This window comes from Camelus dromedarius, chromosome 8 (assembly GCF_036321535.1).
Source record: "Camelus dromedarius isolate mCamDro1 chromosome 8, mCamDro1.pat, whole genome shotgun sequence".
Taxonomy (NCBI): domain Eukaryota; kingdom Metazoa; phylum Chordata; class Mammalia; order Artiodactyla; family Camelidae; genus Camelus; species Camelus dromedarius.
Window position 1 is genome coordinate 48,093,966 of NC_087443.1, and position 14,286 is coordinate 48,108,251.

The 14,286-nt window shown below is 39.2% G+C and overlaps 1 protein-coding gene across 3 annotated transcripts in view; it reads left to right on the forward strand.

Annotated features, from left to right (window-relative positions):
• The first annotated feature begins 262 nt into the window (after window positions 1-262).
• A1CF (APOBEC1 complementation factor) overlaps window positions 263-14,286 on the forward strand; it is an 81,071-nt gene continuing 67,047 nt past the window's right edge. For 2 of the 3 annotated variants that reach the window (XM_064488175.1, XM_064488176.1), the window contains exon 1: window positions 273-354. The gene's annotated coding sequence lies outside the window, so the exon portion shown is untranslated. Of the gene's footprint in view, window positions 355-14,286 lie in introns of all 3 variants that reach the window. The other variant, XM_064488174.1, reaches the window with a different exon arrangement.

Consider the following 14,286-nt stretch of genomic DNA (forward strand, 5'->3'; position numbering starts at 1 on the left):
TTACCCACATGGCAGGGAGTCCTACTTTTTAAATATGTCACTTAAAAGAGCATCAAAAGAATATTCACATCAATGACTTTTAATGCAAAATTCATTTTAATATTGTAAACAAATGACAAGAGTAATTTTGTAGATTCTGCTTGGGTTGTAGTGACCCAATTATCTGGTCAAAGGGCTACATGGATGCAAGAGACAGGGTGAGTTAAAGTTTAACTCCCAGGAATTGTAAACCAAACCTAAAGCCACTGAACCTTTGGAGTTTGATATGATGATTAGAGCATAACCCGAGTGACACGCTGAATTCGCCATAATCAAGGAAACCTTTTCCGGGTGGGGATCTCTGAAATCACTCAGGTATGGTCCATGTGTTTTGCTTTTTCTATTTCAACTCTGTGGAACTGTGCAGTGTGGATCAGTGGGAATGCAATGAAAAAAGCTGTTACCCTCTTCTACCATAGAGCTGAATTCAGGGATTTTTCTAGTTTGTTTTCATACTAACGAAGCAACCCGAAAACAAAAGAAAACGTTAGAATGATCATATAAACTCAAAATGCGATAGCAGCCATTGTTTGCTGTTTGATTTAATCAATTTCTGGGGCTTAAATATGTAGATTTACCATTTGGCGTTCAAGGGCTAATACTTCTGAGAGTGTATTTAGCAACAGCCAGACAGCAGGGAGAGTTGTGGTTGCCTGCCTGCCTGCCTGCCTGCCTGCCTGCCTGCTCCTAGGATCCGGGAAACATAAAAGTGTAATTAGCAAAAGTATTAACATCACTGGCAGACTCTGAATTCTCTGAATGGGTCATCATTTCTTCTATACTTTAGACTTCATCTATTCAATCATCTCCTTCCCTCTCCTCCTTTATCCTGCACCACCACCAAAACCCAAAAACAAAACAAGAAACAAAAACCACCTTGCTGAATTCTTGCTGTTTCTTCTGCCATTACTATACTAACCAAAGGAATGCCATAATCTATTTACTTGTCATTCTAGGGAAAAAAAACCAAAACAGAAACAGTCATGGAAAATGATTGGCTTTGAGTTTACTAAATCTCAACCCTGAGATGGCTGGCTAATTATTAGATATTTTCCTTTCAGGATGGTCTGGGCAACTGTGCTGCAGTGGGTATACTCCACACCATCATTTTGTTCACTCTAAAAAGAAAATACACAATCAGAAAATGATGGTATTTCATCTAAAATAAGAAATCAATCAGGGCAATTACCAGGAATATCCCATTCTTTCCAGAATCCTCTTAAATTCTCTGATAGAAATACTTCTCTTCTACAATTACCAAAGTAAGTTCCAAGGAGAATGAGTTCCAGGTCAAAGAAGCTTCTTTATTATAGGATGTTTCAGATGTGTTTTGTGTGTCTCCAAAAAGGTGATGAATGCAGCATTATTTGTGTATTCTGCAGGATTAGTGTTTTGCAAAACGTGCATGGGCAAACCTAACTCTAGTTGTAATTTAGGACCATCAAAGATGTGCCGGCCTGTTCTGAAACATTCTTTATAATATGTGCTGAGATGCACACAATAGGTCTGAAAATAGAAGTGAAATCACTTACTTGTCAAAGTGCTGAGGCCTTCCCCTGCTAAATACAGGTAATAAACAAATGACTTACAGGTTCATTTTTGAAGGGCCATATTATGGGGAACAATATCGAAACTTCCCATGTGATACACTTCTCATATTTTACTGTTTCAATTTATTATTTATCAAGTGTAAGGGAAGGGGAAAGATAACTGTCAGGAAAAGAAATTAGTTGTTATGGGCAAACATAAAATGACATAATGGATATGAAAAAAGTGAATATTTAGTTATCATTTCCAACTGGGCTAAAACCAAGTTGGTTTGGTCATTTCAAATACAAGATTTCCTACACTGTATTCAGTGGACTTTAATATATGTGGCTCAATAAAGTGACTCCAGTGTCAAGGAAGTTGAGGAAATGGTGATTAGACAAGTTAAAGCAGCTCTTGTTACTACATGAGCATTTTCATTAATAGTAACAGTAACAGACACTTATTAAGCATACTGCCAAATGTACTCTCCATGCATTTATCTCATGTTATTCTTAGACCAGCCATGTAAGGTAGGTACTATTACAACATTTTACAAAACAAGAAAATAGAAACACAAACGAGTTGCCCAACAGGCTGAACATTACCCAGTTAGGAAGGGGCAGGACCAGCTTTCCCAGGCAGGTGGTCTGACTCCAGAGCCTAAGCATATAACCCTCAGACTGTTCTCACGCTGGAGATTTACTCCAGGTGAAAATGTGTTCATTCACCGTGAATATGCAGAAGAGTAGGCAATGTTTTCTTTCCTTCATTTATAACATAACATCTTTTGGTAACATCTATTAATGTCTCTCAGAAATGGGCGTCCTCAGAACACAGATTAAGATCCAACAAATCACTTTTAGAGTCCAAGTCCAGCATTCATAACAACCAGAATTGATGGAAATCATCACTATTGAAATCATCACAACCGGAAACCTCTATGGGACCTCATAGTCTATCTTCCATCAAACAGGACCATGCCTAACTTACTAGAGACTTTCTAAATTAATCATAGACAGAACTCTGGACTTTTCTCCTGACAGAGCTGGGCTGGAATGCTTGTTCCAAAACTCCCTCAGTTTGTGACCTTGGGCATGATACTCAACTTCCCTGAATCTCAGATTCTTCAAATGTAAAACGGGGGTAAAATCTGTCCTGCAGAATTTAGTAAAGATGAAATGAGATAATAAAGCAAAGGAGTTAAGCACAGTCCCGGGCACACATAAGGAATTCAGCAAAATTCCCTTCCCTTTCCACTTCTCTATTTGTAAAATCCTCCAGGAAAGCTTCCTAAAACTTTCCAAACTTACCCATTAGCTCGTCTCTGTCAAAACAACGCTAGTATCACTTAAATCAAAAACTGTACATAAACAACGAAGGTTTGATTAGTCACAAATAGAAACTCTATCCCATTTATTCAGAAAATAAGAGAACTTATAATTTTCTTTAACTCTACAAAAAACCAGAGTAGATTATTTTTATGTTAGAGAATGTTGCTCAAGAAAGCTTAGTTAAAAACCCCAGGCCCTTTTCACTGAAACCCACAGGATGGCCGCCACAGTGTGTTGTTCATTTCATCACACGGCCAGTTGTTGTTAAAAGTCTGTTTCAATAACTATCTTTTAAAATATTGTCACCCCTCAGGAAGCTGGGTAGGACGTCGGGTACTATTGCACAATGGTTGTCGTTACCTTATGTGTCTCCAAATGACTCAATAAGTTCAAACAAAACAGTATTGATCCACGGAGGATAAACACCATTTTATCTTACTCATGGAAACAGTAACTAGGCTCCTCTAAAGTGCAGTTCTAACCCCAAACTCCCCCCAGGGAAAGCATCTGGAAATGGAGCAGCACTTCTGCGGCGACATTCTGTATTAGCAATCTAAACCCCATCTGCTCCTCGGCCTGGTAATGTAAGATCCAGGCGGTAAGAGACAAATATTTACTGCTGATTGGCTCAGAAAAGCTAGTTTATCATTTTATTTCATCAAACCTAGTCCAACTAGGTTATCAGCTTTAAAAACTATTCAGAATTTTTAATTTAATAAGTAAAAAGTTTATGATGGATATTTTTGATTAAGCCAAACCAAAAATTAAAAGATTTCCCTTTGTAAAATTGGGTGTCTTAACTAAAATATAGTGGTATCCTTAGCTCTCTAATTGGATTTTCTTGTAAAGATACATAAACTAAGTTTGTACTTTCCTTATTCAGATATGTATGTGGAATTTTATATACGTAGTTATTAATGATCACATGGAAAACATTTTGCAGATTTGCTTATTCCAACAGGGCTCAGTCCCTGCTAATATTAAAAGCGAAATAATAATTAATAATATTATTATTATTACTAAGGTAACTCCCTCTAGTTTGCAAGGTTATGTTATGTACCATTCTTCCCCAGTCAATAATATGACTAAAGAGAATTAGCACATGACAGTTTGGCCAGAGAGAATGAGTAAGTGAGCAAATTGGTTTGCAATTCTGTAAAATGACCTAATTTGGAGCTTTAAATTGAGACCCAGATGCACCCAAATAGCAGCTCCATCAGCCTCCATAGAGTTATTCATTTTGGATCAAAAAGAGTATGTTTCCAGAAGTTCCTTTTTAAAATACAAATTAGTTGGGATACAATGAGGTTGGAATGTTCAGGAACACAAGGGAGCCTAAAATCCCCTCGCATATTAACTAACTTCAGTGACATAGTGATGTCTTCTCTTTCCCTAGTAGTTAAAAAATGACCACTGTTTTGGGATGCCCAATTGACTTAAGACCACTAGATTTACACAGTAGAATTAACTATGATGATACCTTATGTCTATAGAATATTCTCGTTTACCAAGCGTTTTACACAGAAGAATTTAGATTTTTTTTTAAAGCTAAATTTCTTCTTAGTCAATTGAGTATGCCTAGGGTAATACTTCAGGTATTCTTCAAGGTAACTGTCATTATTTATCATTCCAATTGTTCAAAGCTAGTTAATTGAAAGATGCTCCCACCTAGAGTTTATAAGCCTAGCTCTTTTGTGTAGCAATAGTGCAGACTACAGAGGGAGCCTTCAAAGACTGTGCGGGACATTACCTGATCTGTTGATGAATTAATTAAGAGGTTTGATGAAAGTGTGAAGAGAGGACCTAAGGATCCACACGGAAAGTGAGAGGAAAACTAGCCCCATGCAGGTCCCAGAGGAAAACAACCCTAAAAAGATTTAAACCAGTGCAGATGCTGTAACTAACACAGTGAAAGAAGAGGAGATACAGCGTGTCCTAAAGGACTGGCAGTGCACGGGCAGGGTATGATGTGTAAGTGCTACTGATTTTCATTTCTATCAGTTCATCTTTAGTATCCTTCCATCCAGTTCTTCTGTTAGGTTTGTAAACACAACCAGTGCTCAGCTGGGGCCTTCTGCTTGAAGTAAATTGGCTTATTACCCTAAAACCTCTGATAACTTGCAGTGAAAGTCAGAAATAAAAACGTCTGATATTATGGAGGGGAAAACTGTGTTGGCACGTACGAATGCCTGCCTCAGGAACCCTCTCTTTCCAATCCTCTTTCCTGAAGACTCCTAACAGTGCCTCACAGTTCAGGCATTCACTGGCAACTGACGGACACTGTACGCTGACGATAACAATGAAATGAACAATAGCTCTTACAGCCTTATATAGCTCCTGCCATATGCCAGGCACATAGATTAACTCATTTAATCCTACGGAAAAGGCACTAGTGCAGTATCAGTTTTCCAGTAAAGAGGTGATGTCTCAGGGACGTGGGAAAACTCGTCCAAGATCACACAGCTAATAAGCAGCAGAAACAGGAGTGACCTCCAGCAGACAGGAACACAGCACCCTGCAAACAGCATAAACGGAAGACTGAGAAGCATTGAGCCTTGGCATTAGAAGGAAACTTTGAGGTCCTTTATTTGACAGAGAAGAGCTCAATGAGGTTCCCAAGGATAAAAGACACTTTGTTAGGGCAAGAACCCACGGGGAGTCTCAGCCAGGCCCTTCGTGCTCTACCACCTCCCACTGTGCAGCATCTCTAATTCAGCCTGATTCTCTACACAAGCTCTTGGGGGGCAGGTTAATAGGACCTCAAAGGCGAAGAGGAATATCCCCTCATGCGGAGTCCCATTCACAGACTCTGACAGCCAGAGGCTCAGCTCAAGGAGACACATCTTGTAACTGAGAGCCTGCCAGGCCAGATTACAGAGGACATACATGCAGACACAGGTGCCAGGGACTCGGGGGAGGCATTTCTGAAAACACCAAGTAATTGTCCTGAGTGACTCAGCTGCCTTACCCCCAAATTCTGTCAGTATCTGAAAAGGACACAGCCCCTCCCACCTGGAGGACACACCCTTCTCCCCTGGGAAAGAATAACTGGGTTGCTGGGTCTATGAATGCTGAGGGAATCCCATATTTAAACTGACCTAATTTGGAGCTTTAAATTGAGACCCAGATGCACCCAAATAGCATCTCCATCAGCCTTCATAGAGTTACTCATTTTGGATCAAAAAGAGTATGTTTCCAGAAGTCCCTTTTTAAAATACAAATTAGTTGGGATACAACAAGGTTGTAATGTTCAGGAACACAAGGGAGCCTAAAATCCCCTCGCATATTAACTAGCCTGGTAAAGCCTTGTGAAATGGTACTTAGGGCCAGCTAAGTTTTGATGGTGGGGAAGAGAAGCTGCAGAGGAGAGATGGCCTGGGGTGAGGTGTCATGGGCAATCAGAGGACAACAAAAGGCACTTGAATGGAAGGTGTTTGTCGGATCTTTGAGGAAGAATTTACTTATTAAAAAATTTTGATTTATTATTAAAGTCATTTGAACACCACACTTACCAGATACCAATCCCTCCATGTCTCTCCCTCATTTTATAAGTTATTTAACATGAATGCATTTAGCGTAATTGGAATCAATCAGGGAATGCCATTGTATGGTCCCATAGGATAGTAAAGATAAGGGGAAAACTTAGTCTAAGGTCTAGAAACTCTTATTTTTTATTTGCCTTTCAAAATAAGCCATAAAGCCAAATATTTCCTCGAATAGTAATTCAGTTTATTACTCCCAATAATAATAACTCATGATTTCAAAGGATTCCCAAAATCCCAGTGAAACAAAGATGATTCATTGTGCTGGCCTGGCAAAGGGGGAGGAGATAATAATGTTAAAACAGAAGGTTCTGGACCCAGAATACCTGGACCTGGCTCCACCACTCACTAGCTATGGACCTTCAGTAAGTTAACTTCTTTGTACCTGTTTCCTCTGCTGTAAAGTCAAGGTTGTTTGGAGGACTAGATCAGAAATTACACACGAAGGTCTTAGAATAATATTAAGGAAGTGTGCATAAGCCTCAGCTATTGCAGCTGTAATTCTCATCTCATCTCATCTCTGTGCTGATTGCACAATGCTTTACTAGAAGAAAATGGTTAGGAGAGAGAGGCCCTGAGGTCAACATGTAGAAAGTGTTTCTTAGCCAAGAAATCAGTGGCTTAGAAATCAACTATCCCCATGACTGGCTTGCAGTGCAAATTGGGAACAACTTCTCCCTGATTCTGCTGCAATTTTTTTCCAAGACAGAGATGTTCTTCTCTGTCACAGGCAGGGCCTCCTAATTAAGTCGATATGGCATGATTTGAAGGAAGCTGGGTAATTAGTAAGGGAAGCAGAGTGGCTCTTCAGACCAGAGAGCAAACCCTCTCTGCCTCTGATATTTTCATAGTTACAACAACAACCAAAAAACCCACTGAAGTACTCAAAGCCACTTGTAAAGATGCAGATTGTTGAAGGGTAGTATGGTTACAAGCATGATAAAAGAAGTAGTCATGAGCTAATATAAACTGCCCCCAAATCAGACCTCTGCACAGGAATGACAACAGACCCCAAAGAGAAAATTATTTATGGGGGCACAGTGGAGCATCAGGAATGCCATGGAAGGGATTGGCATCAGCATCCATTTTGAGGAAAATGGCTAGATGAAAGATTATTGTGGGATTATTATGTTAATTTACCCATTGGGAAGTGATTTATTGGGTCCTTGTTTGAGTTCAGCATTATTCCAGACGCTGTGTTGGATACAAAGAAATATTGTACATAGGTCCTTAAAATCAAGGAACCCATGAAAGGTTCTCCAGAGCTCCCACAGCAGTCCCAGGATAATTAATCCCCCCCTTCGCTAAGGTCTCTTACTTTGCTAGAAATGAGTATTATTTACCATACTAAATTAGGGAGTTCCTGAAAGCAAGAAAATTATCCTATTTAGTTTTCAATTCCCAGACCTAACACAGTGTTATGCACATAACAGATGCACAATGCTATTTGTTGAATAACACAGCCACCTAACTGGGGAGAGATGGGGAAGAAGTAGAAGAGATAAAGAAAAACATTAGTGAGTGTCATATACCAAGTTCTGTGCTGTGTACTCATCCAACCACTTAGAATCACTATAACAACCTGATGAGGCAGGCATCATCATCCCCAATTTTGAAAAGAAGCAACTGGGACCTGGTTAAATAACCTGACCCAAATCTGCAAAGTTATTAAGGGGTGGAACTTGACAATTGAACCTAAGTCTGAATTCATGATCCCACGGTTTTTCTACCATGACACGCTTATACTTGGGAATCGATAATGAACAACACAGGGTGAAATGTGGTGTCTTCTAATATCACGTGGTGAAACTAGAAAGTTAGGAAAAAGAATATAAAGTCTGGAGTAGTCAGAGGGGCTACATAAAATTTCCATTCTGTTCAGCAAATATGTATTAAATGTCCACTAAGCACCAGGTCCGGTGCTCAGGGCTGGAGCTAAGAAGCTGAGTGCATATCCTTGGGGAGTTCATGGCCCTTCCTCTTTTCATCCTACATTCCTTAATCAATTATACTTCTGCTCTCCTTTTTTTTTTCTCATCCATCTCTCAACTAGTCTTTCCACCTTTAAACTATTCTCAACAAAACTCAAGGATTCATCTTTCCCAAGTACACAGGGTCCTGTTAGAATTTTTCCATGCTGATTCCAGTGACTTCATAATACAATGAGAACGCTCGATCATGCCAATATCAGCTTAATTCTTGCCCACCTTACCATTCTTCTCTGCTGTCACTCTCCCTCCCTCCCTCGAGAAACCCCCTCCCAACTTGCATTCAACATTCTAGCCACATTCAATTTCTCAGCCATCCATACTGTTTTCGTTTGTACCTCTGTCCCCTAGAGACGCTTTCTGCTCTCTTCTTCTCCTAACTCCTAGCCATCCCTGAGTAGAGGGAAGGTATACACTGGAAATTACAGAGTACAACACTGGAGAAATTTGATAGATAATAAAATAGAAAAATTGGCATTCATTGATATGGCTATAAAAGGGCACTGAACTTAATTTAATAGAAGAGTAATATAAAATGGATAATGAAGAAAATCAACCAGTGTTATGAATATAGTATTAGAGTTAGAAAAGACCAGAGGCTGAATTACAATGATCTAGGTATTAAACGATGGCATATATATAATTAATGGCAGTAGGAATTCAAAAGAAGCAAAGTATCAGAACTCAGTGGCTGACTAGAAATAAGGAGGCAAGCATTTAATAACAGCAGTTTATGCCAACGCAGGTTAAGTTAGTACAAGATCAGAATCAATATAATCTGTGTTTTTAAGGGAAACATAAGGCTGTCTTTTATTGCAAGTGTCAGATTGCCTCAGGGCCACTGTAATACAGAGCTTTAGATACCTGGATTTTGTATGTTTCACTCCAGGATCGAACGTATTCCATTAGTCAGTGTCAGTGATTGGCAGCCTTGGTGAGAATTGAGTTTTCAACTTAATTTTTCCAGATTGGTCTGAAGAAACCAGATATGGCAACTAAGTTCAAAAGGACAATCTCAGCAAGAATAAAAACAGACATGGTAACAACAGACAGAGAACAAATGAAGTACAGCACCCACAGCTCATCAGGTCTCTTAATCTGCCACACAAATAATTGGCCCCAGGATTACTGAACAAACATCTGCTTTTAAGCTGAAAGATATTGTGTTGTGATTATCACTTTACTGATTTGTAAGTCAAATTAGAAATTAAACACACATGCAAAGAAATTCTGCTCTTCCTGCTAGGCTGTGTGATTCTAGAATTTCTGAACTCTGCCCCTTCTCCTTGCCAGGGATCTTTAAGGAAGTCAGGCATGTGGGCAGAGCTGGGTTATTATTACTGAGTGAAGGTAACACAACATCCATCTTTACCCTGACCTTACACGCCCTGGAGCAATGACAACACCAAAACCACTTATGTATATGTATCAGCCAGGGTTCTCCAGAAAAGAAGAAATATTTCAATTGGAATTCCAGTTGGCTAATACATATGCATAAATGGTTTTAGTGTTGTCGTTGTTCTAATATCTATAAGATGCATATAAATCTATTTTCCTATCAGTAGATTAAACAAAGGTTTATTATAAGGAATTGGCCTACTTGATTATAGAGGCTGAGGAGCCCCAAGATCTAGAGTGGGCAAGCTTGAGGCCCAGGAGAGCCAATGTGTAATTCTTGTCTGAAAGCTGGCAGGCTCAAGACCCAAGAAAAGCAAATGTTTCAGTTTAACTCTGAAGGCAAGAAAAGACTGATGTCCCAACTTAAGGAAGTACTCAGGCAGGCAGAGTTCCTGCTTACTTAGCCTTGTCAGGCTATTCAAGTCTTCAACTGATTAGGTGAGCCCCACCCACATCAGGGAGGGCAATCCACCTCACATAGTCTACCAATTCAAACACTGTCTCATCCAGAGACATCCTGGTTGACACACACAGAATAATGTTTGGCCACATGTCTGGGCACCCTGTGGCCCAGTCAAGTTGACTCATAAAATGAACCATCACAATATAACTTAAGGAATTAGAACACTACTCATGTTGTCTGACCTTAAGGCTCTCCATTTCCTCCCCATTAGCCACTCCCTGCTTTAACATATGCAGTTTCCACCTGCTGTTAAAATTTTCCAAAATCTTTTTTGGATTAAAAAACTATTTGTTATTCATCTCTCAATCTTCAGTGTTGTCACGTACAAGTCACTTACAAGGACTTCAGTTTCTGATATTCTTATCCAAGTTGAGCAGAGGCTGGATTTGCAAGGGAGTGGTGGTGTCAGAGTCAACAACAAAAGGAAAGAGTTGTATAGTGAGGTCTCCTGTGTGATGTTGTGCTGTCAATACTGGCCACCAGGAGTTTATTCACTTCTGGGTATATATACACATTCATGGTCACACGTGTGCTTGTGCAATCCTGCATATACGCAACCACACACAACCTGATGGCGCAGGCATAAATTCACTTCAGCCAAGGAAAGTGTGAAAATAAGGATGAGGACTCTAGACACATGGCAAATTGGAAGTAAGAACAAAGGGACCTAAGAAATAAGAAAAGAAGCAACTGGTGTGTCTGGGAGACCTGATGGGCTCGAGCACAGAACAGCTCTAAATCTGCACTGAGACTGAGTCATGAAATTAGAGTTAGGACCAGATCACGGCAGATTCTGGATGTCAGGCTAAGGGGCTGGACTGCTTCTTTATAGTTAATGATGAGACCAGTGAAGGTTTTTGAGCAGAAGAATATTACAATGGACATTTTGGGGAGAGGATCTAGCAGTGGTGTGCAGAACAGAGAGGCAGTGCTTAGAGGTAGAACGCAGGGAAGTTTCATTCCACACTTTAGCTAAACTCAGGTTAGGTCTAGTCATGGAAGACGAGGTGGAGGATGGAGGTAGGAGGAAGGAAAGCAACAAGTAGGGATACATACGTACGGAAAGCAGGAATAGAGTCAAGATCCAGACTTCATGAGGAGCCTCACCCGAGGCTGTTCTGGATAAAGAGGCTGTAAAGACTTCAGCAGCAGGGTATTCATAGATCTACGAGCTGCTTCACTGTTAACTTGACTCAACTACTTCCTACACCTGCTCCTCTCTCTTCTAAAATCTATCCTTACTTTCTACTCTTTATCCTTTCTCTGCCTCATAGCTTTTACTTCCCCTCCATACATAGAACCATGACAAGTAATTGTTTTACCCACACAGTGGTAATATGAATACCTTATTTATTGGTCCTCATGGAAACGGAGTTGAATACAAATCACTTACACCAGAATCTAGGGAAAATGTTACTTTTTGGTATTTCATGGACATTATCCCTAAATACTGGCAATTATGAAAACATTTACTTATTAAAAGTGATGAAAACGTAGCAGGGCAATTAGTCGAGAAGATTCTGGATTATTCACTTTCTCCTGTAATCTAGCCTCTGCCTTTCTTTTATAGAATTTTGTCTTCTTTTTAGTAATTCTTTTATCCATCCCAACTATTTGGCAGGTGGAATGAATTCAATTACTCTCCATGTTTCATTTTGTTTGACATTTAACATGTATAGACCAGAGCTTAATTCAGCAGTTCTAAACTTGGCTGCGTATTATCACCTGAGGAGGCTTTAAACCATAGCATTTCCTGGGCTCCACTCCAGACCAGTTGAATCAGAATCCCTCTGGGGGTGGCAAGGGTGATGCCCAAGTACAGGTGATTATAACGTGAGGCCAGGTAGGGAGTCTGTTTTTTCTCCATAGTTCCTGCTAAAATTTAGGAACACTTGCAGTTAAATCTCAGCCCTACCTTGATAAGACATGCATAGGTCAATGCTTCTTCTCCTGTCTTTCCTTGTGTGATTTATAGTTTCAAGCTAAATTCCAGGGATTTAAAGGCTCTTTGTTGATATTTAAAGGGCATTTGAAGCAAATAAATGGTGAAATGTCTTTTGAAGCAGATAAAATGTACCTCTATAATGTCCACTTAATGAGAATATGCTAAAGCAGGAGGTGTTTCTACTGGACCATAAATTATGCAATTTTAAACAGACTTTTAAATGAAAATAAAAATTTCTGACTACTTGAAATTACTTTTTCCTCAAACAAAAAAAGAAGGATTTCCAGATGTCAGGACTGTTTTGCAATAATGATGATCTGTGGGCCAGATGACTGTGCTTAACTTTCCCAAGAGTTTAGGTAACTTTTTATTTTCAAAAGAGATTGTGTGTGATCCCTGATTTTAAATTATTTTTTTTAAAAAGTTGGGAAGTCATGCCTCCTCCTTGCCCTGATTAGTCCAGATGTGTGTATATATACATACATCTATACACACAAAGAGATGTAAAAAATTGCAATACAATCATTTGTCTATTGTACATCTGTTTGTTGTTCTTCTCCAATAAATTCTAAGTTGGTAGCTCCAATAGTATTTTTTCTCTGGTATAATTTTATTTTTCTCTATAGATATTTTTACTGCGATGCAATTTCCCCAGCATCTTAGGTTTTTCTATTTTAAGTTACTCTATTTAGGACTTGGAATGACTCCAAGTAGGATGGGAAATCGATTAAACATCAACAAACAGTAATCAAAGGATCAGCTGGTCCTACACATCTTTGCAAAAATACCCATTTCTTTAGCAAGTATGTCTGTCAGCACTGCTTCTCTACAACTGTTAGTAACTTGTCTTAAACATATGAATACCTTCTAGATGGAATTAGCAACTTCTTTAGCCAGGGCAGTCACCAAGGGAGCAAGAGAGAGAACAAAGTACAGGATTAAAGAATGAGAGAGAGTAAAAGACCCGAGAAGGGAAAAAAAAAATATTTATATGGACATTTGAAAGTGGAGGTAGAAGGAGAGAGAGAAGACCCTGCTCCCAAAAGAGTTGTGTTTGGTGCCCATGAGAAGTACCTGTGGCTTTGGTTACCCACCACTGCACCACTCCGTCAGATATTTAATCCATGGCTGACTTCTTCCTCTCTGGCCATCTAAAACCCAGAGGAGCTAAAGATCAATGGGAAGAAGGAACTAACACTTTAATTTAAACATAGGAATAGAAATCAGTGTGAAATTCAGTCAGATCCTGTCAAATGATACATCACTTGGTCTCCTATGATGACCCTACACTCTGACAAAGAGTGATGTATGTGTCCATTTTGGACTGTATCCTAAAGAGATCAGATCCTGGATGTGTCCATCAGACAGTCCACCCATGGCACTACTCAAAAGTCTTATTACAAGAGCACATTTTCATTCAAGTGAAGAGGCTAAATTACCATAGTCCTTTAAATGACCAAGAACATCTGTCCCTATGGAAGGGAACATAGACTCACAGCATCACCTTCATCAGTTTCCTCACGATATCAGGTGTTCCTCACACTTTCAGGGAAGCTAGGTAGAAATTAGAATCTCCCTTCTCTCCCTGACTATTACTTTATTACTTTATTAAGTAGAAGTGAAGAGAAGTCAAATTTAGTATTTATGAGCACAGACTCTGGCCCCAAGCTACCTAGATGCAAATCATGGTTCTGCCACTTACTACCTGACTAATTTTGGGCACATTAACCTCCCTAATATTGGCTTATTATCTATATCACAGGAATGTAATACCTAACCAATTGAGTGTTTATGAGGATTAAATGAATTATATTTTAAGTTTTTAGAACATAATCAATAATGTTAGCTATATTTATTATTCATATTATTTGAAATCTTTTCAAATTTTGCCACAGAATGGGCAAAGCCAAGGTATCTTGGTTCTGTTTTGTCTTTTCTGATCACTAAAGATGATGCCCATATTTAAATGATAAATTTACAAACTATTTTTTCTCTGTGAATTGACTCTTCAGGTCCTTTCTCTTTGTCCACTGATTTATGAGCCTTTATT